Consider the following 10,528-nt stretch of genomic DNA (forward strand, 5'->3'; position numbering starts at 1 on the left):
GTTTAAACAGCTAAGATGACGGTTCCTTTCTCCTAACCCCCAAATACCTGTTTATGTCTTCCTAACAGTTACACCATTTTGTCCTTTTCAAAATGGTGGCAACATATCATTATATCTTTATCCCTTCCCCTATGATCAGTTGGGAAATTGATCTCCAGGCTGCAACCCTAATATCAGCTCATGTGAGAGCCTAGATCAGAGACCACAAATAGGTTTTATTTTACATGCCAAATCTAATTAGTGGTGGAGGCTGTATGGAAAATTGTGCTGAAAAAGATTATGAGGTTCTATCCAAGTTGAGCCAGAAGCAGTGCTAGGATCAATTGATGATGTCTACCAGATGCTTTTGAACTGTGGTGTTGGAGAAGGCTCTTGAGAGTCCCTTGGACTGCAAGGAGATCCAACCAGTCCATTCTGAAGGAGATCAGCCCTGGGATTTCTTTGGAAGGAATGATGCTAAAGCTGAAACTCCAGTACTTTGGCCACCTCATGCAAAGAGTTGACTCATTGGAAAAGAGTCTCATGCTGGGAGGGATTGGGGGCAGGAGGAGAAGGGGACGATGGAGGATAAGATGGCTGGATGGCATCACTGACTCCATGGACGTGAGTTTGAGTGAACTCCAGGAGTTGGTGATGGACAGGGAGGCCTGGTGTGCTGGGATTCATGGGGTCGCAAAGAGTCAGACACGACTGAGCGACTGAACTGAACTGAAGTGAACCAGAGGCAGAGAAAAAGAACACTGACATCATTTGTGCATGCTTGCCATCTCAGACCAAGACATGACACCACAGGTCCAGGTATAACTCCTGGGAGTGTACAAACAGCATTTAATTTTAAAGATCTCATTAGGTCCCCACAATACCTCGATGAAGTAGGTAGGGCTTAAATTATTCTGACCACTTTAGAGATTGGGAAACTTGCAATACCAAGGCTCCTTTGAAAAGCAAAACCATAGAACCAGAATTTCCGTGCATCTGACTCCTCCTGAGAGAGAAGACCACAGAGATGTGGGGAAAGGCCCAACATGGACGATCCCATGATATCCTGTCATTTTCTTCTGTTCTGTAGTGATCTTGTGAATTCATTAATCATTTAAATATTCCCTCTTATTGCAGATGGATTTTTGCCATATGGTGGAGATCATGGCTAAATCCTCGTTCCATCACCCAAAAATGGGAATGAGCACTTTCCTACTAGTTGACTTGGAAAACTCCCAGGGAAGCATTCTAACTGGCCCAGCTTGGGTCAGGTGCCCACCTCTTAGGTCAATTACTGTCACCAGGATGGTGATGGATGGCTTAACTCTCCCCCACTCTCTTTGACTTCCCTTATGGCTCAGTTGGTAAAGAATCTGCCTGCAGTGCAAGAGACCTGGGTTGGGAAAAGCCCTGGAGAATGGAAAGGCTACCCACTCCAGTATTCCGGCCTGGAGAATTCCATGGACTGTATAGTCCATGGGGTCACAAACAGTCGGACATGACTGAGCCACTTTCACTTTCACTCTCTTTGAGGGCTCTGTCACTAAAAGAGGAAGTGAGCTCTCCAGGATTTGTTGTAAGCCAGGCAGCCACCCCCAAATCTACAGGTAACAGACCCTTTCCTCCCAAACTGTGCATACTCACAAGCGTGCAGTTTTTCACATACGATGGTAACGAGTTGTCAGACCCTTCAGGCCCCTTCTGGTCCCTTAAGTTAACCCTGTTTACCAAAAATTTGAATTGTCAGTGGAAGAGTTCTAAATGGCTGATAATCTGTAGGGTCTGTTTCCTCCCAGTAGTCCTTCAAATCCTATCCAGCTTTATTCTCCTAATCTGCCCCCTTTTTAGCCCACCCTGGATCTTCATCTCCATCTTCACTTCCTTCCCCCTTCCTAGCACTCACTAGTCCAACCCCACTAGGAAGATAGGAGGCCATTGCTGTGCAGGGAGACCTGGAAAGAACCGCAAGCTGTTCATCAACTTTGCACTTCACCAGGGAGTTAAAGGGCAGTGGTTCAGACAGTAAAGATTCTGCCTGCAATGCAGGAAACCGGGGTTCAATCCTTGGGTTGGGAAGATCCCCTGGAGAAGGAAATGGCAATCCACTCCAGTATTCTTGCCTGAAAAGTCCCATGGACAGAGGAGCCTGGGGGGCTGCAGTCCATGGGGTCGCAAAGAGTTGGACACATCTGAGTGATTAACACTTTCAGGGAGTTAAAACACTGACAGTGAATTACCAATTGTAGAAGTACAGAAATAAGAGATTTGCTCAAAGAAAAGAGGGTGGTAGGTTCTTTAAAAAAAGGAAATGAATATTTTTTTAACATGTCATAAACAGCCTGGTGGGTTGCCGTCTCTGGGGTCGCACAGAGTCAGACACGAATGAAGCGACTTAGCAGCAGCAGCAGCAAACAGTCATTTGAAAACTGCCCCAGAACAAATTGGAAGCCAGGACAATTCGCAGGCATTCACTTGTTAGAGCTGGAAGCCACATGTACACCCACACTGCATTCTTTCCACATGCATATTTACACACAATGTACATAAAGAATGACCTCCTTTCCCGCTCCGCCCTTCCACCGCCTGCAATGGTAACATTTACTGGAGATTTTATTACAAAAGCCACAAAATGAAATTCTAATCAATAAGAGTTTGCAGGATGGTGAAAAAAAAAAAAAAAAGAATACATTCATAGGTAAAAGATGTTATTATCTCAGTTCAGTAACTATGAAAGAGAAATAGATGAAAAAATCTGGGTTTTATATTAAAAACCGGCACAGCTGTAGAGTTACATAATAAAGTATTGCCTGTATCCATGGAAATGGAGAGTAATTGATGCACCACAAGTTATTTTTATAAACCCAAACAAAAAAATTCCATCAGAAATGTCTTTCCCCGTTTTGGGGACATTGTATATTTTGTATCTGTACATAATGCACACATTGAGAGTGTGAATGCACTCATTATTGATCAGCCGTGTTGAATAGGGCATGCTGCTTTCCCTGAATATTCAAGATTAGAATCCTGCGGCCTAGCTCCCACTCCTTCTTCAAAGACTTCCTCTGAATAAATCGTGCAGTGCTTTAAAATTCAGGCAGTTCCAACTCAGGGGAATAAAGGAGCCCATTCCTGGGGCTGGAGATGTCGGAGGGAGCGAGTTTGGAAGATGGAGAGTCTGCAAAACTCATACTCTTGACTCCCGCGAAGTACCGGCTAGTGGCTCGCCCCTCTCCCCTCCCCCAAAATATCCACACAGCGCTCAGCACAGAGCCGGTCCTTCAAAAGAGCCAGGATGCACAGCCCATTGCAGTTTCCCTAATTAAAATACAGATTCCAGGGGACTTCTCTGGTGGTCCAGTGGTTAAGAATCTTCCTTCCGATGCTGGGGACGCGGGTTCCATCCCTGGTCAGGGAACTAAGATCGCACATGCTGTCGGGCAACTGGACAGCCCACGGGCTCCAACTACTGAGCCTGTGCCCTCTAGAGAGCATGCTCAGAAATAGAAGGCGCCCCCACTTGCAGAAAGCCGGTGTGCCACATTGAAGAGCTGGTGTGTTGCAGTGATGACCCAGCAAAGACAAAATTTTAAAAATAATAATAGACCCTCCGCTTCCCCCCCTTCCCCTTCCCCTTCCTTCTCCCTCCCTCCCTTCTCCCTAACCCCCTCCCCCATAGCCTCCTCCCCAAATTCTCCATCCCCTTCCCTCCTCGTCTTGGAGGACCCCACTATAGCCCAACCTGTCTCGACCCGCAACCTCGGCAAAGCCGTCTGTGCCACTACCTGCCCATGTGGGCCCCTGCGGGCTGCCCACGCCTGTCCCGCAGCTCCCCGTTCCGCTGGGCTTTCCCCTCGTCGTCATGGGTGGCTTTGTGAGCCTCCCGCTTCGTGCCCCTTTCTGCAGGCTCCTCTGCCACTCGGGGCCCCTGTTCCCCCTCCCGGTGGCGGGGTGCTGCCCCCGGGGGGCTGGCGGAGCTGGGCCGCTGGGGCCCTGGGGCCAGCGGTGCCGGGGTCATCGGGATGATGCGGACTCAGTGTCTGCTGGGGCTGTGCAAGTCCGTGGCTTTCGCCGCCAAGCTCTGGAGCTTCTTCATTTACCTTTTGCAGAGGCAGATCCGCACGGTAATTCAGTACCAAACTGTCAAATATGACATCCTTCCCTTATCTCCTGCGTCCCGGAATTGGCTAAGCCGGGTGAAGAGGAAGATCCTGGTGCTGGATCTGGATGAGACACTTATTCACTCCCATCATGATGGAGTCCTGAGGCCCACAGTCTGGCCTGGAACGCCTCCTGACTTCATTCTCAAGGTGGTAATAGACAAACATCCCTTCCGGTTTTTTGTACATAAGAGGCCCCATGTGGATTTCTTCTTAGAAGTGGTGAGCCAGTGGTAGGAGTTGGTGGTGTTCACAACAAGCATGGAGATGTATGGCTCTGCTGTGGCAGATAAACTGGATAATAGCAGAAGCATTCTCAAGAGGAGATACTACAGACAGCACCGCACTTTGGAATGGGGCAGCTACATCAAGGACCTCTCTGCAGTCCACAGTGACCTCTCCAGCGTTGTGATCCTGGATAACTCCCCAGGGGCTTACAGGAGCCATCCAGACAATGCCATCCCCATCAAATCCTGGTTCAGTGATCTCAGTGATACCACCCTTCTCAACCTGATTCCAGTGCTGGATGCCCTCAGGTTCACCGCTGTTGTTTGTTCTGTGCTGAGCCGAAACCTTCACCAACATAGGCCCTGGTGACAGCTGCTCCCCCTCCACCTGAGTTGGGGTGGAGGGGAAGGGGAGGGTGAGCCCTCGGGATGCCGTCTGATGCCCTGTCCAACCGTGAGGACTGCCTGGGCAGGGTCTGCCCCCCTCCTATCCCTCTCTCCCCTGGGAGCCTTGCACTCCCTATGGAATCTGGATGGACACAAGGGCCAGATCCTGAAGCAGCCTCACTCTAACTTCGTGTTCGCACTCCTGGAAACCCCAGACTGGGACATAAGCAGAGACCTAGGAGAGCCCCAACAGTGTCTGGTGGAGAGACACGACTGGCCAGAGTGAGACAGACATTCGGTAATCTGGGAGACTCAAAAGAGAAGCCAAACCAGCTTTGTTATGATTTGATTTTTTAAAAACTCTTGTGCAAAACTGATCTAATTCTTCACTCCAAGGGCTGGGCTGTGGGTGGGAAACTGGGATTTTGGGCCACTGGACTTCCCCCAGACTTGTCATCTCCCTTACTTTCCCTCTATTTGCCCTTCCTCCTAGATTCCCTCAGATCTATAACCAGCTTTCTCTCTCTTTTTTCCTTTCCTCTCTTTTAAACCATGCATTATAACTTTGAAACCAAATAATAATAATAAATTTAAATTTAAAAAATTTAAATACAGATTCCAGGACTCCCCCTTTAATCCATGAATTGGATTCTTCAGAGGAGAGACCAAAAAAATCTGTAAAATCTATATGCCTCCCCAAGGTAACTTGTCAGGCAAATTGGAGAAATATAAATACAAGACTGGCTTCACAGGTGTGTGAGACATGCAGCTGAACAGAGCTCTGAGCTCAGCGGGGGTCCTTGCTCTCAGTTTATTCCACTGCTGTCTTCCCCTTAAAATTCTTCATAATTTTTAGAAATCCCACCTTATCCTTGAAGCCATTCACAATCCCCCTTCCATGCAAGGATGTGCTAGACTTCAACCCAGGCCATTTATTAACATGCACTTGTTCTGACTTCATTGTGAGCTCCCTTTTCCTGCATGTTTAGTGAACTTTCAAGTCATCTGCAAGCTCCTTGCGATTGTAGGCTTTGCCAAAGTCGATCTCTTTCCATGGTCTCAGCACATGCATGCCCACAGTCACCAGATTGGAAGTGTAGAGATCCCCACACCCATGGGGCAATTCCAGAACTATCCCATTGCCCTATTTCTACTTCTAGAATATCCAGACTCAGCTTCTCACATCCTCGCTGGGTCTCCTCTTATACTGACTTTTCTTGACCCACATCTTCCTTGTCTTTAAACCTTTGTCCCTTGTACATCACACTAACAAACAGAGTGGCCACACCCAGGCTCTCTGTGTATTCTCTCCTCCTCCTATCACAAGAACGCTGTCAGACAGCATGAACTAGCTCTTAGTCACATGGAGTGTCCCTCGTCCCTGGCAAAGTGCTTTGTGCATTGTAGGGTCCCCAAACTGATATCAGAGTGTTAACTCTAATGTGTTCAATGTCAGAGTATTAACATAAAGAAGGAAGGCAGTATGGAGAGAGTTCTTCACAGTAAAGTTGGAAATGCTTTCTTTGTGTAGACATTGCCTCTCTGACAAGGGTCTATTTATGCTTGGAAAATTAGGACATGGTCTACCCTGGTCTCTTCATGCATATTGTGAAATAGCATTATTGAGAGAGAGAGAGATGGAGTTCAGAGTGTGTTCCAGTCTACAAAGGAAGAAATTCCAGCTCATCATAAAGTATGAGTTTGGAATTGTTGTTGTTGTTATTTCCGCTAAATAGAAGCTCCCAAATTCTAGATGAGCAAACATTTCCTGGAAAACCAGCACTCAACAAAACAAAACCCTGATTTGTTGTGTTGGTCAATTTCTATGGAGTAAATATCCCCACTACAGCCAATTTCAAGCTACCCTGGATTTTACAATTGACTTGCAGAATTTCCAAAGCTTGCATAAATCTGGACAAGCTAGTTCTAGCACCCCATTTTGCAAACCACTGTCCCTGGTGCTGTGAAAAATACAAGCCCCTTTCCCTGACCTCAGTAAGCCTATAATCTAGTGGAGACACAGACATACTTACTTTGATAAATTACTTTATTTTTCCTAGAGAAATATACATCAGACTTGGTACTGAATATTTACTGATATTTGGAGCCCATCAGGGTATATGCAATGAGTTTCCCAAAGATTTGATTCTCAGAGATTGATAGGCTGCCAATTTGTAACAATGCAGCTATAACATTATCTACTTTAAATGTTCTACCTTATTACATTCTCAAAACCCGTATTCTAATAGAGTTCTTGGGTAATTGTTTTTCAACATGAAGGCATTTGTGCTAGACACAACTAGTCTTTCAAGACATTTAAAGACCATTAGCAAAAAAAATAAGTTCCCACTCCAACAGAAATTCTTTTGATGGAACAAGATAAATTCCTCTATTTGCTCTCAGATTTTGCATTATTTATGAACAAATCACATGGGGAGGGGGCAGCAAATAGAGATGAAAGCATGTTTCAGGAACACACGCTGATGTTATGTACCACACATACTGAACATACTCCGCTGTTCCTTAGTTAGACGTGTAAAATGACATCTGTGATAACACAGCTCACTCAGTACTGAAACTAGTAAAGAACCTGCAGAGATTTCTGTCCCCATAATGGGTGAAGTCTTTAGGATTTGGGTTTGTCTTGCAAGCAAATTTTAGGAGAAAAACCAAGACTAAAAGTCAGAATGAGAAGAGGTTTCCTTTAGCAAGTTTCCTTAAGAGCAAACTGTTCTTTGATGATGAGTCTTATAAAGGCAGAGGTCCCCCATCTCTGGGGTCTAATTCCTGATGATCTGAAGTGGACCTGATGTAATAATAATAGAAATAAAGTGCACAATAAATGTGATGCACTCGAATCATCCCGAAACCATCTACCACCACCACCACCCCCATCGACTGTGGAAAAATAGTTGCTGTTGTTGTTCAGTCACTAAGTTGTGTCCAACTCTGTGACCCCATGAACTTTAGCATGCCAGGCTTCCGCATCCTTCACCGTCTCCCAGAGTTTGCTCAAACTCATGTCCACTGAGTCAGACAGAGGTTCATAACATTGTACAAAAGATGGTGACAAAACCATCCCAGAGAGAAAGAAACGCAAGCAGGTAAAATGGTTGTCTGAGGAGCCCTTACAAATAGCTAAGAAAAGAAGAGAAGCAAAAGTCAAAGGAGAAAGGTAAAGATATACCCAACTGAATGCAGAGTTTCAGAGAATAGCAAGGAGAGATAAGAGAGCCTTCTTAAATGAACAGTGCAAAGAAATAGAAGAAAACATTAGAATGGGGAAGACTAGGGATATCTTTAAGAAAATTGGAGATACCAAGGGAACAATTCATGCAAAGATGGGCACATTAAAGGACAGAAACATTCCTAAAAGGACCTAAAAGAAGCAAAATAGATTAAGAGGTGGCAAGAATATGTGGAAGAACTGTACAAAAAAAGTCTTAATGACCCAGATAACCATGATGTAGTAGTTACTCACCTAGAGCCAGACATCCTGGAGTGTGAAGTCTAGGGGGCCTTGGGAAACATTATTAGGAACAAAGCTAGTGGAGGTGATGGAATTCCAACTGACCTACTGAAAATCCTAAAAGATGATGTTGTTAAAGTGGAAAAATTATCTTCTGTGAAACCAGTCCCTGGTGCCAAAAAAGTTGGGGACCACTGCATAAGGATTCAAGGTCTAAAAATGAAAGAATGCCATGTTCAATGGAGCTTATTTTGAATTTGGCTACAAGTTTTTTTCTTTCAAACTGTGCTCATTTTTTTTCTTTCCTGTTGTGGCCACCAATCTCTCCTGCCCCCTCTCTCTCTCTCTCTCTCAGCTTCTGCATCTCTTTCCAACTGGGAATACATTCTTCTGTGACCCTAGAACTTCTATAGCTTCTATCTATCTCCATCCGAGACATGCCTCCCACAGCCTTTAGTGTCAGCCTGGGAAAGCAAACAAGTCCATGAGGCTTTGTTGCCACACATCTGTGGACGGATTCAAGTTCCTTCTCCATCTTCCCTCCATCTCCTGCATTCCACTAACTGAGTACATTGAGTAAATTTCTCAGCCTTCTGAAGGAGTTTTCCCATCTCTCAAATGGGTACACTGTAGTTCATAATAAATGTTTTTAATTATCCAGCACAAATGCATTCATGACGGTTGGTGTAATCTTGCCAGCCATGGGGAATCTCTCCCACATCTTGTTTTTCAATAGATTCCACTAGGTAAGTACTTCATCATCCTCACCAAACTGAGCCTACTTGAGGCAGCCTCCATCCATACTCCTTCATCACAGTCACCTTTGAGTGCTGACCAAGGCTAGAACAACGCAATAGTGCTTTTTATGCTGGAACATTCTTAAGGAGAAGTAGCATGACTGTCTTTCTCACTGCTCTATGCTTCTGTATAGTGCTAACAAAAGCAACACCTACAAGAAGTATTTGTTAGATGAAGAACAAGCATCGAAGTAATAGCTTAATTAATACAGTTTGTAAGAAATGGTGCATAAATCAATGGTGACCCATTGCAAGTTCTTGAAAGTTCTTGTACACCATTGTATGCCTGGTGTTTAGTATGATCATGCTTAGTAAATGATTAGCAAGTAAATTATTCAGTGGATGAGCCAGAAGCCTTGTCTCTCCTATTGCTCTATGGAAGGCAACTTGAACTGCCAAAATACCTCCAGAATGTGTGAATTTAGTTCAGTTTAGTTCAGTTACTCAGTCATGTCTGACTCTTTGCAACCTCATGGCCTGCAGCACACCAGGCCTCCCTGTCCACCACCAAATCCCAGAGTTTACTAAACTCATGTCCATTGAGTCAGTGACACCATCCAACCATCTCATCCTCTGTTGTCCCCTCCTCCTCCTGCCTTCACTCTTTCTCAACATCAGGGTCTTTTCAAATGAATCAGTTCTTCGTATCAGGTGGCCAAAGAATTGGAGTTTCAGCTTCAACATCAGTCCTTCCAATGAATATTCAGGACTGCTTTCCTTTAGGATGGACTGGTTGGTACTCCTTGCTGTCCAAGGGACTCTCAAGAGCCTTCTCCAACACCACAGTTCAAAAGGATCACTCTTTGGCACTCAGTTTCCTGTATAGTCCAACTCTCACATCCATACATGAATACTGGAAAAATCATGGCTTTGACTAAACAGACCCTTGTTGGCAAAGTAATGTCTGCTTTTTAATATGCTGTGTAGGTAGGTCATAACTTTTCTTCAAAGGAGCCAGCATCCTTTAATTTCATGACTGCAGTCACCATCTGCAGTGATTTTGGAGCCCAAGAAAAAAAAAGTCTGTCACTGTTTCCACTGTTTCCCCATCTATTTGTCATGAAGTGATGAAACCAGATGCCAAGATCTTAGTCTTCTGAATGTTGAGTTTTAAGCCAACTTTTTCACTCTCCTCTTTCACTTTCATCAACAGGCTCTTTAGCTCTTCACTTTCTGCCATAAGGGTGGTGCCATCTGTATATCTGAGGTTATTGATATTTCTCCTGGCAATCTTGATTCCAGCTTGTGCCTCATCCACTCCAGCATTTCTCATGATGTACTCTGAATAAAGTTAAATAAGCAGGGTGACAATATAAAGCCTTGACATACTTCTTTCCCAATTTGGAACCAGTCTGTTGTTCCATGTCCAGTTCTAACTGTTGCTTCTTGACCTGCATCCAGATTTCTCAGGGGGCAGCTTAGGTGGTCTGGTATTCCCATCTCTTGAAGATTTTCCACAGTTTGTTGTGATCCACACAGTCAAAGGCTTTGGCATAGTCATTAAACAGAAGT

At 45.0% G+C, this 10,528-nt stretch overlaps 1 pseudogene; it reads left to right on the top strand.

Moving 5' to 3' along the window:
• Positions 1-3,998: 3,998 nt before the first annotated feature.
• On the top strand, positions 3,999-4,840 carry LOC109571995 (CTD nuclear envelope phosphatase 1 pseudogene; annotated as a pseudogene).
• The last annotated feature ends 5,688 nt before the right edge of the window (positions 4,841-10,528 follow it).

Source organism: Bos indicus, chromosome 18, assembly GCF_029378745.1.
Source record: "Bos indicus isolate NIAB-ARS_2022 breed Sahiwal x Tharparkar chromosome 18, NIAB-ARS_B.indTharparkar_mat_pri_1.0, whole genome shotgun sequence".
Classification (NCBI taxonomy): Eukaryota; Metazoa; Chordata; class Mammalia; order Artiodactyla; family Bovidae; genus Bos; species Bos indicus.